A 6,000-nucleotide genomic window follows, 5' to 3' on the forward strand; every position below is an offset into this window, starting at 1 on the left:
AAATGGTTACAAAAGAGAGAGCTCATTGTTTCGATCTTGCAGACCAAGGCTAACTGCTCATGGTGCAAGATACAAAAGAAGACTTGCAAACCTGAAGCTAACTGCAATAGGGTAAGATACAAATTTACAACTTTCAAGAAAATAACTGTATGAATAAAAGCATCTCCATATGTTGATTATAGTTACTATTAAAAGCACAATCTCTGACCTTATTGAGATATCTAGACCTCAAGATCTTCTGGATTACTACTTCTACATCCACTAACACTTGTGCACTATAATACCATTTGTCATAGTAGCACAAATCACATCGACATCCTTACATCAAGTCGCACATACTCACTGTCGAATCCAATTCACTTGCATCTCACATGTATATCTCTATATGTATCATTTTCAACAAATCATCACATATATATACCAAATCAAAACAAAACATTCTCATCAAGTCGAGCAAAAGAAATATTGTAACGTGTACACCTATTTTGGACTTGAGATATACAACCAAACCAAAACTTAAAATGTGGAACATATACCGGACCTAAACTAACATCCCACGAGCAACACCAAACCAATAGAATATATCACACGGAATCACTGAATCAAGGAATGTATCCCAACACATGCACTGAAAGAGTTTGGATCAAAATAGGCAACACCTGGCCCATACAAAAGCTTCCAATTGTCCTCACTATAAAAAACAAGATAATATTAAATAGAACAACTGCCAACATAACCTGTCTATATCCAACCAATAAAAACCAATCCTAACAACCTCTGGTAAAATACTTAATTGAATTCACACAACAGACGTCGAATCCTACACAGTAGATGTCTAGACTAGAACATATCTGAACCACATTATTTAACATCAATGACAACAAAGCACACATATGTAACACCTCCTTGCCAATAATTATAATAGTGAGATGCATTTTCAAGGCACATTCCAAGGTATTGTATGAAGAAAAATGGCCCATAAGGCTCTCAAAGTGATAGTACTTTCTAGTTAATTGTTCATCAATTGTCCCAATTTTGTTCAACATTCAGGATGACCTCATTCACCCCAAAGAATTGGTTGCTTCTCCATTGAAAGAGATGCTTGGACAAGGGGTTATTTGACATGTATTCTATAACCAATAACTATTGATACCCTTTAAAATAGAAGCCAATCAAATTTATTGATCTTTTGTAGTGAGATTTTCAAAAATCTATCGCTTTAACCACATACTATCAAGGCATCTGAGAAGGATTACTTTGGAAAGAATTTAACAAATATCCAATTTTGAATGAATAAAACTCTAAGATCTTAAAATGAACATAGAGTAAAACATATGTTAAATAATAGCATAGGAAAATTCCACACAATCAAATGGGAGGATAATCTCATTGACCAATTTCATTAAATCATCTCTAATATTGTATGAGGGATTTAGGCAGAGGTTGAATTATTTTTTTTTATACACAATATAATGGTTTCTATTATGTATTTCATTCCATAATTAATTATATATTTATAGGATTTTTCATGTTGTATATTATAGGAGTGTTGTTCTACCTCCTATAACTAATCCTTTACATAGAATGACTTGTTGAAAACAACTCATAATAAAATTAATATTCATGCAACCAATATATTATTCTACACATGATATTTTAACAAACTATAACAAACCTAATAAAGTAATATTCCTAACAATTACTAGTTTAAATAAGTTAATTCATAGGCAACCAAATTTTATGACCTTATACAATTTTCAAATGTCTATTTTATTTATTTCAAGATGACATGAGTATAATGTTACAATATCTTAATATATTTTTTTAAATATGGTATCTTAAGTATTAAATTCAAATATGATTCCAAAGTTGTTCAATTTGAAGGGTTTGATCATTGGCCTATATCTCTACATTTGAATAAAACCAATAAACCTAAGGGAATTCCTTTCATAATGGAGTATTTTTTGTTTGAACAAATTCTAATTTCAGAGAATCTCTTGAAGGTTGGTGAAAATTTGTAGAAAGGAGTTGCAAGACGTTCATAATTTATAAAAAAATGTTGAATGTTAAGATGCAGACAAGGGTATGGATTAAGGAAAAAATGAGAAATCATTTGAAAATAAAAATAGCGTGGAAGTTGATCTAAGTTGTTGAGATGGCTATTGAAGAGAGTGGATTATCTGATGTTATCAAAGAAGCTCAAAATAAGCTTTTTAAATATTATATAAGAGTTCTTGTAATGGAGGAAATACTTTGACATCAAAAGTCTCAAGTTAGTGGTTAAAGGAAGGATATTGTACTACCATTTAATATTTTTCACTTGGTGACAAATATTAGAAGGTAAAGAAATAAAATTATGATTATTAAACTCCTTTTAGGCTTGGTGGTAGAATACATGGACATGATAAGATAGAAGGTATGAATTATTTCATGTCGCGATTGGACTCGACACATGCCTCAAATTCAGAGGCACAAGGAACCACAAAATATTCCAAGGTTGCTCAATGAGGTTCGAATTAATGAATTTATTACTCCTTTATTAAGTGAAGAAATAAAGTTTTCTGCTTTCTCTTTGGGTACTACGAAGACTTCTATTATTGATAGTTTTCAAGTGGAATTCCTTCAAAAAATATTGGGAAAATAATGGGTGAGGATGCTTGGAAGGCTATGAAAGGATGTAAAAATCAAAGAGCAATATTGGAGACATTGTTGGAGATTGTTGGACATTGGTTGATATTGTTGGCATATGGACACTCCAATGAGACATTGTGTGTGATTGAAGGTTTTGTCATTGATGGCAACCTTGCAATCCTATGGCACCGGCAAGACATTATACCGGCAAAGCATTACACAGGCAACCTTGCGATCCTATGGCACCGGCAAGACATTCTACCGGTAAAGCATTATTCAAGCAAGACATTACACCGGCATCAGCAAGATCACTCTACACCGGCACCGACACAGAAGAAAAGATGTATACTGGCACAGAGGCCGACAAGATTTTTGATATGTAATATTTTGTTTATTATTGTAAGCCGACTTGGCAAATTGTAAAATGACTCTTGTATATAAAAGAGATCATTGTAGTCATTTGTATGATATGGATAGGAAAGCATAAAGAAAATTACAAGGCAGACCTAATGTACGAATTATAGGTCAAGGGTATATGTAAAGAACAGAGCAAGAACCGGTACTGAATCTGGCATTGAAGATGCTATTGTAAAGCAGTACAGATCATTGGATTTGCATAATCCTAATTGTAAGTCAGTGTGACTTCTTATTGAGCAGTGTGCTCTAGGCAGTTGGCCTTTCTGCATGTGCAGGCCCCTATTGTAAGTAATATTCTCTTATTGGCCAGTAAGTGAATATTGTGGGTCACAAATCCCACCGAGGTTTTTCCCCCACCGGGTTTCCTCGTTAAACATCTTGTGTTATGGTGTTCTTTTTATGTGGATGTTTTTTATTCTGTTAATTACATTAATTCTTGCATATCGGTACACTATTACTTTATGTTCTGCATGTTCTATTTCAAGAAAATCACATTACCGGCCAGTAACTGATTCACCCCCCCCCTCTCAGTATCTGTGGGAACCCTAACAGATATGTTGTCATTGATGTCAACATATGGAGAGAATTGTTGGATAGAGGAATATGTTGAATATGTTCTCTATGTGTTTCAGTGTTGCAATCAAATTGAATGAGTTGGTTTAACCCGTGTTGTAGATGAGATGATGCAGATTAATGGGTTTTGAGATACTTATCTCTAGTTGATTCAAAAAAAAATTCAGAGGTCTATATGAAGAAGTGATTGAGTTTTGTGATCCTACATACTTACCACATGCTGCTTGGTTTTTCAGTTATCAGTGTTGACAGGTTTTCATAAATCCATGTGTATTGCTCGGGAATTATAATATCTTTAGTTGCAGATGTGTGGGATGTATTTTGGACATTGATGTGTTTCCTCAATTTGATTGGTACATGATTTGGAAATCCACAAGAGAATATTTCAGGTTGAGAGTCAGTTATGTTGGTGTAATTGAGCTCCGATAGAGAGATGATGATGATTCTAGTAATCCAAGTTGTTGCAGTTGTTGTGGTGCAATTCACGTTGCTTGTGAATGTTTCTAGATCATGTTCCATGTGTATTGGTGGTCTGCATTAATTATTATGCGTGTTACTGAAGATTTTCCTTGTCTGGTGATGTTTTTTGTGTTATGCGACATTCATGATATAGTAGCGTGTTGTGGATGATCGAGGCATAATTATTGGAAGTGGTTCATATTTGTGGTGGTTGTTTAGGTCCATATTATGTCTTAGCCGACATTGTTTTGGTCTGCATGCATTGTTATAGTATGTGTAATTATATTTTTGTAATATGTAGTGTGTGTTGAGTCGACCTCTATTTCATGGGTTGATGACTTGTATAAATGAATGCAATAATCATTGAGAGGTATTATGATATGTGTGAATATTGTATCAATCATTCGATAGCAGGAAAGTTGTGTGAAGTTATGTGAAGAAGTGTGTTGCAAAGAAGATTTGACAATGAGCTTAACTGGAACTGTACTTAGGCATGTGGAGATGTTATTTCACCAGTTTGTGACTCTTTGGATGTAATTTGAATTCTTTTGTAAGTCATTGAGACTTCTTGTAAGGTAGTGAGCCTTCCCTAAGGGTTGCAACCCTTCTAGGTTTCTTGTTTGAGCAGTGAGCTCTAGGCAGTGTGCCTGAATGCATGTGCATTTCCCATTGTAATATTTTACTCTCTTAATAAGGTATTATCTCATTGTGGGTAGGTTCCCACCATGGTTTTTCCCTTAACCGGGTTTTCCACATCAAAAATCTTGGTGTTATGCGTGTTATTGATGTGGTGTTGTTTCATGCTTTAAACTATTAATTATCAGATCTATTTTGTGGCTTAAGTTGTAGTAAGTTTTTGAGAAAATTGATTCACCCCCCTCTTAGTTTGTTGCATTGTTGCCAACAATTGGTATCAGAGCTAGATCCACTGGAAGAAACTTGACCTCTTGAGGATATCTGGGATGGAAACCTTCACTTTCAAGAAGGATAGTTTGAGATTTAATGGAACGAACTACACTCTCTTGAAAAGTCGGATGCAATGTCATTTGAGATGCATTGGAGAAGAATACTGGAAGATTACTAAGAATGTATATAATGTTCCTTAGAATGGTCTTGTTAGCAACAACAAGGAAGGAAAACTAAGAGGGTCGGGTGAATCAGTTTTCAACGGATTAAACCAATAAAGCACAATCTCAAATTTGATCAACTGCAGCAAAATGGAAGATAACATCAATAACAACAACACACATAACACCAATATTTTTGACATGAAAAACCCAGTGAAGGGAAAAACCATGGTGGGAACCTACCCACAATAAGATAATACTCTGTAGTTGTATGTGTAAATATTAAAATGGGGAATGCACGTGCATTTAGGCACACTACATAGAGCTCACTGCTCAAATTACAATGACCCAAAAGGCTCCAACCATCAGGGAAGTTTCACTACCTTGCAAAAATATTTGGACTACAATCTGGAAAGAATGAACTGCAAAAATAGCATTTGCTAATGCCCAATGATAGTTCTGATTAAGACCTTTTGTTCACTCTTCACCAATATCTTCTCAATACACCACACAAAAGGATGAATTCATTTATTCACACATACACCACTCTATGATAATGCAGACACAACATCAACACCCAAATTACATGAATACTACACCCATTTATACAAATCATCAACCTTGACTACAAGGTCGGCCAGACCCTTAACACCTAATTATAAATTTATATCACTTGATATATAAATCAACTACCAGACCAATACAATGATATAGATAGAACAACATGGACCTAAATCAAATCTCCAAACACTCATCACCACCAAAATTTTGCCAAGACCAACTGCAACATGTTACACCACCAAAATACCGCATAACATGAATAATGTCACCGAACCAAGAAGATCATCAAGAA

Source organism: Cryptomeria japonica, chromosome 6, assembly GCF_030272615.1.
Source record: "Cryptomeria japonica chromosome 6, Sugi_1.0, whole genome shotgun sequence".
Taxonomy (NCBI): domain Eukaryota; kingdom Viridiplantae; phylum Streptophyta; class Pinopsida; order Cupressales; family Cupressaceae; genus Cryptomeria; species Cryptomeria japonica.